Genomic DNA, 12,077 nt, shown 5'->3' with positions numbered 1-12,077 from the left:
CTGTCACTGTTTCCATTGTTTTCCCATCTATTTGCCATGAAGTGATGGAACTGGATGCCATGATCTTAGTTTTCTGAATGTTGAGTTTTAAGCCAGCTTTTTCACTCTCCTCTTTTACCTTCATCAAGAGGCTAATTCCTTTTCACTTTCTGCCATAAGGGAGGTGTCATCTGCATATCTGAGGTTATTGATATTTCTCCCGGCAGTCTTGATTCCAGCTTGTGCTTCATCCAACCTGGCATTTCACATGATGTACTCTGCATAGAAGTTAAATAAGCAGGGTGACAATATACAGCCTTGATGTACTCCTTTTCCAATTTTGAACCAGTCCATTGTTCCATGTCTTGTTCTAACTGTTGCTTCTTGACCTGCATACAGGTTTCTCAGAAGGCAGGTAAGGTGGTCTGGTATTCCCATATCTTTAAGAATTTTCCAGTTTGTTGTGATCCACACAGTCAAAGTCTTTGGTCAATGAAATAGAAGTAGATGTTTTTCTGGAATTCTCTTGCTTTTTCTATAACCACATCTTACCTTTTCTATAATATAAATCTTGCTTTTTCTATAAACAGATGTTGGCAATTTGATCTCTGGATCCTCTGCTTCTTCTAAATCCAGCTTGTACATCTGAAAGTTGTTAGTTCAAATACTGTTAAAGCCTAGCTTGAAGTATTTTGAGCATGAATTTGCTAGCTTGTGAAATGAGTGCAATTGTTCGATAGTTTGAAATTCTTTGACATTGCCCTTCTTTGGGATTGGAATGAAAACTGACCTTTTCCAGTCCTGTGGCCACTGTTGAGTTTTCCAGATTTGCTGACATATTGAGTGCCTGCTTTAATAGTATCATCTTTTAGGATTTCCAATAGCTCAGCTGGAATTCCATCACCTCCACTAGCTTTGTAGTGATTTGTCCTAAGGCCCACTTGACTTCTCATTCCAGGATGTCTGGCTCTGGACAACCACTATTGTGGTTATCCAAGTCATTAATATCTTTTGTATAGTTCTTCTGTGTATTCTTGCCATCTCTTCTTAATATCTTCTGCTTCTGTTAGGTCCATACCATTTCTGTCCTTTATTGTGCCCATCTTTGCATGAAAATTCCCTTAGTATCTCTAATTTTCTTGAAGAGATCTCTAGTCTTTCCCAGTCTATTGTTTTCCTCTATTTCTTTGCATTGATCACTTAGGAAGGCTTTCTTATCTCTCCTTGCTATTCTTTGGAACTCTGCATTCAAATGGGTATATCTTTCCTTTTCTCCTTTGCCTTTCACTTCTCTTCTTTTCTCAGCTATTTGTAAGGCCTCCTCAGATAACCATTTTCTCTTTTTGCATTCTTTTTCTTGTGGATGGTTTTGATCACTGCCTCCTGTACAATGTTAGGAATCTTCATCCACAGTTCTTCAGGCACTCTGTCTATCAGATCTAATCCCTTGAATATATTTGTCACTTACACTGTATAATTGGAAGGGATTTGATTTAGGTCATACCTGAATGGCCTAATGGTTTTCCCTATTTTCTTCAATTTAAGTCTGAATTTGGCAATAAGGAGTTCATGATCTGAGCCACAGTCAGCTCCTGGTCTTGTTTTTGCTGACTGTATAGAGATTCTCCATCTTTGGCTGCAAAGAATATAATCAGTCTGATTTCGGTGTTGGCTGTCTGGTGATGTCCATGTGTAGAGTCTTCTCTTGTGTTGTTGGAAGAGGGTGTTTGCTATGACCAGTGCATTCTCTTGGCAAAACTCTATTAGCCTTTGCCCTGTTTCATTCTGTACTCCAAGGTCAAATTTGCCTGTTACTCCAGGTGTTAAGTTAAAAGTTAAGGCTATTTAAGTGTGTATATTTGCAAGTTCCAGTCTACCCAGCCATATTTCAGTGTTTTTACTTTTTCTTTTCCCAGAGGGTGAATTATCCTTTTTGTTCACAGTTATTGAACCAGTGTGTTCTCCTGGCAAAACTTTGTGATTAAATTGGATAATGTAAATAAAACTGTTAGTACAGTGTCTGACATATAATAAGCTATCAATAAATGCTGATTTCTAATAAGAAGTAAAATAAACATAAAGAAATTCATTCAATTTAAAACTAATGATCCTATCACAGTAATTTCAGAGAAGCTATGCAGATATAAATCCAAATTAAGTATATTGAAGAGTATATGAGAGGAGAAAAAGGAGTCAAAGAATTCGGTAATGAAGATAAAATGATAAAATAGGTGTGCCAGAGGGAAGCAAGGAATTGAGCATAATGTTTGCTTACACCCCAACCCCAGCCTTTTCAGAAAATAGAATGTGTATATTATTAGGCTTTGGGGGACAAATTGCTCTTGTTGTTTAGTTGCCAACTCTTTCGCAACCCCATGGCTGCCTGTAGCCCACCAAGCTCCTCTATCTATGGGATTTTCCAGGCAAGAGTAGTGGAGGGGAACAACTTACAGAGGGACAAACTAAAAATATAAGACATAACTTGGGTTGGAAAAATTAATATTGTTAAATGGCCATTCTGCCAAAGGCAGTCTACAGATTAAGTGAGATCCCTGTCAAATTACCCTTGACATTTTTCACAGAACTAGAACCAATAATCCTAAAATTTATATGGAACCAAGAAACACCCAGAAGTTGCAAAGCAATCCTGAAGAAGAAGAACAAAACTGGAGACAGAAGCCTCACAGACTTTAGACAACACTCCAGAGCTACAGTAATCGAAGCAGTGTGGTATTGACACAGAAACAGACATACGGATTAAAGGAAAAGGATGACAGCCCAGAAACAGAGCCACACACCTACAGTCAAGTAAGCTTTTACAGAGGAGGCAAGGGTATACAGTGGAGAGAAGACAGTCTCTTCAGCAAGCGATGTTTGCAAAGTTGGACAGTTGCATGGGAATCAATGAAGTGGGAACATACCCTCACACCATACACAAAAATAAACCCAAAATGGCTTAAAGACTAAAATATAAGACATGATATCATAAAACTCCTAGAAGAGAGCATAGGCAAAACATTCTGACATAAATCAAATCACTGTTTTCTTAGATCAGTCTCCCAAGGAAAGAAATAAAAGCAAAAGTAAACAAATGGAAACTAATCAAACTTGCAAGTTTTTGCACAGCAAGGGAAACCATAAACAAAACAAAAAGACAACATACAGACTGGGAGAAAATATTTGCAAATGATGCAAGTGATAACACCTTAATTCCCAAAACATACAAACAATTCATACAACTCAATAACAAAAAAGCAAACAATCCAATTGAAAAGTGTGCAGAAGACCAAAACAGACATTTACCCAAAGAAGACATAAAAACAACCAATAGGCCCATTACTACGTGCTGAGTCGCTTCAGTCGTGTCAGACTCGTTGCGACGCCATGGACTGTAGCCCAACAGGCTCCTCTGTCCATGGGATTCTCCAGGAAAGAATACCCAAGTGAGTTGCCACACCCTCTCCAGGGGACCTTCCTAACCCAGTGATTGAATCTGCATCTCTTAAGTCCCTGGCATTGGCAGGTGGGTTCTTTACCACTAGTGCCACCTGGGAAGCAATAGGCACTTTAGAAGATACTTAACATCTCTAATTATTAGAGAAATGCAAATCAGAATTACAGTGAGTCAGAAATTACAGTCAGACCATATCACACTGGTCAGAATGGCTATCATTAAAAAGTCCACAAATAACCAATGCTGGTGAAGATGTGGAGAAAAGGGAACTCGTCTACACTGTTGGTGGGAATTTAAGTTGCAGCCACTATGGAAAAACAGGTTTCTTAAAAAACTCAAAATAGAATTGCCATATTATCCAGCGATCCGACTGCTGGGCATATATCTGGAGAAAACTATAATTTGAAAAAATACATGGACCCCAATGTTCATAGCAGCACTATTTACAATAGCCAAGACATGGAAACATCTTAAATGTCCATTGACAGATGAGTGGATCAAAAAGATTGTGTGTGTGTGTGTGTGTGTGTGTGTGTGTGTGTGTGTTGGAATACTACTCAACCATAAAAAAAGAATGAAATAATACCATTTGCAGCAACATGGATGAAACTAGAGATTATCACGCTGAAGTGAAACAAGTTACAAAGAGAAAGACAAATACCATATATATCACTCATATATGGACTCTAAAATACGACACAAATGAAATTATTTATGAAATAGAAACAAACTCACAGACATAAAAAACAAACTTACAGTTACCAAAGAGAAGAGAGGGTGGAGGAGAGATAAATTAGCAATTTCAGATTAGCAGATACAGACTACTATGTATAAAATAGGTAAACAACAAGGTCCTACTGCACAGCACATGGAACTATAGTGGATATCCTGTAACAAACCGTAATGGGAAAAAAACATGAAAAAGAGTATGTATGTGTACGCATAAGTGAACTCTTTGCTGTACTCTAGAAATGAAAACAACATTGTAAATCAACTATAGTTTAATAATTTTTTTTTTTAAATACAAGAGACAAGAGGTGGTCATGGGTAAAATCAATAAGGGACCACTCCTTGATACTTCCACTGACTCTTACTGCCATTACTCCTGCTGAACATTACCACTAGTTTAGGCTTTATGAAACATAAGTCTGCAAATATCACATCCTCTACTTTGTTGTCCTTGTTTCAAAGCTATCAAGGAATTCCTGTGGTCCAAGGAGTATTATTCAAATGTCTTCCCAACATTCAAGGCCCTCCATAATCTTGCTATGTTTACAATGCTGTCTTTCCCTATAATCTGTAGACTTCCCCAGCTGAATTTCTCTCCTAGCTCCTTCAGGCATCCCCCTAACAATGTCTTCACTTACCTCTTGCTCTGTCCTACTTAAAGGCCAGCTTATACCTCCAGAAAGTATTTCCTGGAACACTATACTTTTCAATGATCCCCCCTCTTCCTAACTCTCCTAGAACTAGAGTGACAAGCCAGGCCATGAAGTGATTTTTTTGTTTGTTTCATTTTAAGTAGTATAATCCGGAGAAGGCAATGGCACCCCACTCCAGTACTCGTGCCTGGAAAATCCCATGGACAGAGGAGCCTGGTAGGCTACAGTCCATGGGGTCGCTAAGAGTCGGACGACTGAGCGACTTCACTTTCACTTTTCCCTTTCATGCACTGGAGAAGGAAATGGCAACCCACTCCAGTATTCTTGCCTGGAGAATCCCAGGGACGGTGGAGCCTGGTGGGCTGTCGTCTGTGGGGTCGCACAGAGTCGGATGCGACTGAAGCGACTTAGCAGCAGCAGCAGCAGCAAGTAGTATAATCATAAGTTTTCACATAAAAATCTGAATTTCTGGCTTCTTTCGAAAAATCAGGCCTTCTCTCCTTGCAAGTCTGGACTAGAGTTGAATGTAAAGTGGGCCCTTCAGCTAGGGTGTGCATTCTCAAGTTTTATTTTTATACCTGGCTCATCATTCTCATACACACTTGTGCCTGACTCATGTAAGCATTTGAGTTTGTAAATCCAGGTCTAAACTGTAGCTGGACACTTGGTGTACACTACATGGCAATTATTTGTCTTTACATTTATCATGTCTCTTGGAAAAGTTTCACATGGAACTATTATGCCTATTTGGGATTCCCCACAATGCCTAGCACAGCAACCTAAATATAGAATATTTAATATAAGATAAATGGGAATCCTAATCTGCATTTTATTAACTGACTAACCCATCACCCAACAAAACTACAGTTATCCCATTCCAAAAATAAATGCCAAGGAAAAAATTCTGTACCTGGAAACAAGAAAGCACTGGTTGTGAAGAGGGGAAGGCAGTCCTAGAAAGGTTGATTTCAGTGATTCCAGCTCTGGTCTGCAGCTAGAGCAAGAGGTTTGGAATTTATCCATTGCAGTTAGCAAGTATTTGTGACTCTTGTCAAGGCTTCAGGCTAGGAGACTCTGTTGATTCTTATTTCCTCACTCATGTCAGACGGTTAAGACTCGAAGGCAGGAAGAAAAAGAGCAAGGATGATGGGTAGTGGTGATTAGAACTGCTCATGTGGTAGTTCCTCTCCCACTTTATTCTCTAAGTGGGAAATACAAACAGAGGGCTATTGCCAACTTGTAGAGCCCATAGAGTTGACTAGAGCTTCAGGGGAGGGACAGGCCAGGATTTGAATCTTGATGGTATGACTCCACAGTCAACACATCCTACCACTATACCACGAAAGGAGGATTTACCATGAAGTTAACAAACTTTAACCTTCAGGACCCCTTCCTTGCACAACCCCTTTTCAAGGCTCTGGGCAAGGCCTTAGCAATGTGCTCATAAGGTCATTATAAAATTCCATCAGTAAAGTATTCTCATAGCAGTGATTAAGATCCCTGTATCCTTTCACTCAGACTCTCTCTCCAGTACTTTCCCCCTGTTAGACATTTCTGGGATCTGCTAAGAGGAAGTCGAGTTGGGATACAAATATTTTGAGTCATATTTATGTGGTATACAGTCATTTTCACTTAGAGTCATTGCCACACATGTAAATGTAGAAATGGCTTTCAAGAATATCTCTTGTTACCTGCTATGTAGACTCCTTTGGCATCATGGCCCATAGTTGTAGGGCCAGAGGTTACATCTTGATATAAGTGGCATGTAGATTGTGGAGGAGAGACAGGTTTGAAAGTTATGTAATCAGAAGTTAATTTCTGGAAAAATCTTCCAATCATCATATGTGTAAAATTTTTAATGGAGGATTCAGTTACCACTAACACCTGATACAATAGCAAGCATTCAAGATAGACCCCAATAAGCTCTGTTTCCTGTTATTCATACCCCACTCCCCTCCCACATTATGTCAGTATTGATCAATAGAATACAGAAGAGGTGGTAGCATGTCACTTCCAAGGCTAGGTCATGAAACCCATTGCAGCTTATACCTTCTGTCTCAGTCTCCCTCTTTCTCACCTTCTTTCTCTCTCCCTCAGGAAGGAGCCAGAAGCCTATAAGATGAGCTGCCTGGTGGAGAGGTCCACATGGTAAGAAATTGAGGTCCCCTGTTAACAGTTACATGAGAGAATTTTGAAATGGATCCTCTAGCCTCAGTCAAGTCTTCAGATGACTTGTAGAGATGGCCAACAAATCGATCAACACTTTATGAGAAAACCGGAGCCAGAACCACCTAGCTAAACTGCTCCTGAATTCCTGACCCACAGAAGCCATGGTGTTTGTTGTTTTAAGTCAGTAAATATAGGGATAACATATATAGCAATAGATAACTAATATATCTACCAAAAATGATTGTTCTCTTTTGGCCAAGAATACATTAAGTAATTCAATATTAACTCTACAAAGTTTTAGTGTTTATATATGTAAGAAACTCAGTAGAAGTTTCCCTAAATTTGACAACAAAATTGTCACCAGTTTTACCGGTAAGTTGTGAAATAGACTTTTCTAAGCTATCACAGATAAAACTATTTTTATTAAAAATGCCAGAGTGAGGGCTCCCTGGTGGCACAGTAGATGAGAGTCCACCTGCCAATGCAGGGAACAGGTTCGGTTTCTGGTCCAGGAAGATTCTACACGCTGTGGAGGAACTAAGCCCGTGCATCACAATTACTGAGCCTGTGCTCCAGAGCCCACGAGCCACAGCTACTGAGCCTGCGTGCTGCTCCCACCGAAGCCCAAGGGCCTGGAGCCTGTGCTCTGCAGCAAGCAAAGCCACCACAAGGAGAGGCCCGCGCGCTGCAACAAAGAGTAGCCCCAACTCGTGGCAACTAGAGAAAGCGTCTGTGCAGCAAGGAGGACCCAGCCAGCCAAAGAAATAAAATAAAACGCCAGAGGGAAAACTGGTCTACTTTTATACTCTTTATAGAAAATATTACAAAATTGTCATGTGAAAAGACAATCAAAGACTATGTAGCTAAACATATAAAAAAATCTATTTAGAAGATTAAAGAGCTTATTGGTCAAAAAAATGACTTTTAGTTTGTGGTGTATATGGTTTAAGATCATTTTTATATGCAGTTTATTGTTCCTCGTCTAAATAAATGTTTACTTTTATTTTATTCTTTTTTTGGCTGTGCTGGGTGTTCATTGCCGTGAGGGCGTTTCTCTAGATGTGGCGACTAGGGGGCTACTCTCTAGTTGTGTGCCGGTTTCTCATTGCGGTGTCTTCTCTTGTTGTGGAGCACAGGCTCTAGGGCATGAGGGCTTCAGCAGTTGCTCTACGTGGGCTCAGTAACCATGGCTCCTGGGCTGTAGAGCACAGGCTCAACAGTTGTGGTGTACATGCCTAGTTGCTCTGCTGTCTGTGGATCTTCCTGGATCAGGGATTGAACCTGTGCCTCCTGCATTGGCAGGCAGATTCTTTAGCCCCAAATAATCACTTTTGAATCTAATTTTCTCTCAATAACTTTACATTATTTTTCTAGTGAAAGTCACTCAGTTGTGTCCAACTCTTTGCAATCCCATGGACTGTCCATGGAATTCTCCAGGCTGGAATACTGGAGTGCATAGCCTTTCCCTTCTCCAGGGGATCTTCCCAACCCAGGGATCAAACCCAGGTCTCCCACATTGCAGGCAGATTCTTTACCAGCTGAGCCATAAGGGAAGTCCAAGAATACTGGAGTGGGTAGCCTATCCCTTCTCCAGGGGATCTTCCCAACACAGGGATCGAACCCTGGTCTCCTGCATTCCAGGTGGATCCTTTACCAACTGAGCTATCAGGGAAGCCCAGAGGGCTAGGCTACAAAACCTTTGCTCTGACACTGGACACCATAAAATGTTTCGTCAATTATTTACTAAAGAGGTCTTTATTTACTAAAGAGGTCTAAAGATTGAAATTCATTTAGAATCAAGGGGGTTGCGGTGTGAATAGAGAAAATCTGGCATTGTGCCTTTGGTCTAGTTAATTTAACCCCTTTTAACAAACCAAGGCAAGCCCACATTCACCCCCTGAGAATTCTGTTTGTATATACGGAGTTGGGTGGGGGGTTCTCACCTGGACTTCAAAGGATCTCCTGACTGGTTCTCCCTCTTTCTAACTGCCCTAGCTTTTAACTTCTGACCCCTTCAGTGTCCCTAATACTCCATTATTTTTCCTTCCCCCTTTGGGAGAGACTAATGGAGCCAGAAACATGATTATTTCAAACAAAAAGGAATTGGGGCAGTTTACTGCAAGAGACTTACTGTGTTATCAGAGCTGTTAAAAAAGAATAAGGTAGGCCTCTAAGAACTGATGGCCGTTAAACGATATTCAAGATATACTGTAAGGGGGGGGAGGTGAGGGTGGGGGAAGCAAGTTGCAAAACAATATGCATAGGTGTAGCCAGTTCTTATCCTAAAATTACTATATTTCATTCATTCTAAGATACACACACATCCTATCAAATTTTAACGTCTCTGATCAATGGCCTATCAGAGTTTAATTGGCAGTTTTTTCTCTTAGAGTTCTATAAAATAAAATACATAATCAATGATACCTTAGATTTGATGAAATACAACAATTGTTAAAGAATAAAACTTGAACTAAATAAATTTAAAGATGAAATCTACTTTATTCAACAATTCATGAATCAGAAGACAAATAGAAGGACAGAGTTGTACAAAATGGAAGTTTTGCTAAGAGGAAATGGAAGCTTTTTTACAGGCAGAAAGAGGGTAGGACAAGGAAGTTTTAAGTGGATTATTTGGGGAAGTTTACCTTTTCCTTGAAAGGTGGGTGGAATCTTAGTAGGCAGATTGCCTCACTAGTGCAGACCAGGACATTTCAGACTGATTGGTTTAAAATGTCTCTCCTGGGAGAGGCCAAAACTACCTTAGGTATTAGGTCTTGGTGATGCTTAGCATAAGAGAACCCATTTGGGGGCTTCTGCTTCTTTTTTAACACTGTAAATAGCACACTAATCAGACCAGGATGCATCTTGAAAGCCCTAGTCTGGAAAACCCTTCAGCTGTTTAGAAAGCCTTCTATTAAACTGAAAAACCCTAGGTGTTGAGGCACAAACAGAAACTGGTTACCAAGAACCTGCTTGTAGGGCTGGTTGACATGGCAATCAGAGGATTGTCATGTAAGGGAGTGATTGGGGCTGGGATTCTAATGTTGTGGCTTCTCACTTTGAAAGCATATAAAAGTCCAAGTGTGAAGGGACTCAACACCCTTCTGACCTGATTCATGCCCAGTCCTGGACTGGCTGGGACTCTCTCATTAAGCTGGTAGCTGAAGGAACAAGACCAAGAGGACATAAAAGGTGCCTGGAGTCCCAACTGCTTTACCATCAAAGGGTATCCTTTCTTAGTAGCAGGACTGTATCCTTTATCCAAGTTCAGTAAAATGTTATCACCTAAGCAAGTTCTGTTGAGCCTATAACCCTAGGGGGAATCTTGGTTTATATTAGTGTAATATATTCAAGTGTATTTGCATACAAAAAAGTTAGAATACAGGATAAATTAATGAGAGATTATTTCTCAGGAATGAGATTAATGGAGATTTAAACTTTGTACTTTTATTATCTTTTAAAAAACTCACATAAATTATACCTTTATAATCGAAGAAAAAAGGTAAAGATATTCCAGTGGGAAAATACAGGCTAATATTAATAATTAAGTGGGTAAGCAACTGATGTATTTCCTTTTCACATCTTAACCTTCAACTTTCTAATGAGCATGAATTGTTTTTTCCGATACGAAAACTTGTTTTAATAAATAAAATAAACTCCCTTAAAACACATTTCACTTCTGCAAATAAAAATAAACGTACAAATTCTTCAACATCGCAAGGAAAAAACTGTTTATTTCTAAATCAAATTTACACAGGATTCTGATTTATTCATTAAGCAAACACACTGGTGAGAATAAACTGAGTGCCTACTGTCGGGTTAGAGAAAACTCTCGCGGCTTTCTCGCTTGTTATGTCAATTTGATTTTAAAAATCTGTTTTTAATAAAAGACAGTTTCAAGAAACCTGTAACTTTCTAAAACTTCTAAAAGATACGGGATGCTGCAGCTTAGCGCCTCCCGTCTCACGTGACCCTCCCAAACGGGGAAGCCATGTTAAGCATCGCCTCATAGAGGAAACTACATCTCCCAGAATGCTTGCGGATTGCGTCGTGCTGGCACTTTTACTGGCAGGGTCTTAGAGCTGAGTCTGTAGCCGGGCGCCATCTTTGACTCTGGCAGTCTTGGATTTCTGCTGGTGTTGCTGCTGAGAAGACGGCGGGCGGCAGCGGCTAAGAAAGAAGAAAGACGTGGCAGCAAGCGGGAGTCGGGGATAGTGTCCACGGTTCGGTAAAGTTTCTGTTCTCTGGTAACTAAACCCGTTTTTTTGCTTCCCGGGTGGCTTGGGGCCGGGGAGGTGGGGGAGAGGGCGAGGGGAGTGGCCGCGGCCTCCCCTCGCCCCTGGGTCGCGGCCTAGCCCGGAAAGTCAGAGCGGGTCCTTAGGTCCTGCAGTAACGACCCCCCTCCTCCACCTTCCAGCGGCCGCCGTCGCCAGGGCGGGCTGGGAGCCCCAGGCTCCCGCTTCCCGTTCCCGTCCACCCTACCCCCACCCCGCCCCCGCCTCACTTCCCCCACCCCGCCCCCGCCTCACTTCCCCCACCCCCACGGCGCCTGCTCCTTTCCCAACCTTCTTCCCCTCCCCCACATCCGGTGTTGGCGAAACTGGGATCCCGGAGCAGCCCCTGGAAACCGACTTGTTACCCTTCATCCAGAGGAGAACTGACACTAAATTGGTTTCTTCGGGGGCAAGAGTTTCCCTAGTTTAGCGGATCCCTGCTGCGTAAATCGGATTGAGTGCTAGGAGCTGATTTTACCTACTCTCATTCCTCTCTAGGGCCCCACTACTTGGGAGATTTTCTCAAACTCCACACACAGAAAGCCACCGACCTTATTCCGGTATCCTACACCCCTTCCGTACCTTAATTACACTTCCCACCCCCAGCCCTCAGCATCGGAATCAAGAACAACAGGGACACTTCCGTTCTCCTTGTGGGATTGATGAAACTGTAATGAAGAACACCCCCTAAACTCCCATAATCGGTGCGGATTCCTATGGGGAAGGCTCATATTGTTGACATCTTCCAGCCTTTGGTTCTGGACCTTGAGAAGGAGGCTGAACTAGTGATAGCGATGTTTTTTAGGGTAAATCTGTGTA

At 41.3% G+C, this 12,077-nt stretch overlaps 1 protein-coding gene across 39 annotated transcripts in view; it reads left to right on the top strand.

Moving 5' to 3' along the window:
• The first annotated feature begins 11,108 nt into the window (after nucleotides 1–11,108).
• The window catches only part of ZC3H11A (zinc finger CCCH-type containing 11A), a 46,016-nt gene continuing 45,047 nt past the window's right edge, over nucleotides 11,109–12,077 (top strand). For 6 of the 39 annotated variants that reach the window (XM_081494990.1, XM_081494977.1, XM_081494991.1 and 3 more), the window contains exons 1-2: nucleotides 11,109–11,212; nucleotides 11,757–11,818. The gene's annotated coding sequence lies outside the window, so the exon portion shown is untranslated. Of the gene's footprint in view, nucleotides 11,232–11,756; nucleotides 12,065–12,077 lie in introns of all 39 variants that reach the window. The other 33 variants (XM_081494983.1, XM_081494971.1, XM_081494963.1 and 30 more) reach the window with 10 other exon arrangements.

This window comes from Giraffa tippelskirchi, chromosome 5 (genome assembly GCF_054371585.1).
Source record: "Giraffa tippelskirchi isolate mGirTip1 chromosome 5, T2T-mGirTip1v1.2.pri, whole genome shotgun sequence".
In the NCBI taxonomy this organism is placed as follows: Eukaryota; Metazoa; Chordata; class Mammalia; order Artiodactyla; family Giraffidae; genus Giraffa; species Giraffa tippelskirchi.
The sequence above is the reverse complement of the archived record's forward strand: the minus strand, read 5'-3'. Positions and strand labels throughout refer to the sequence as shown.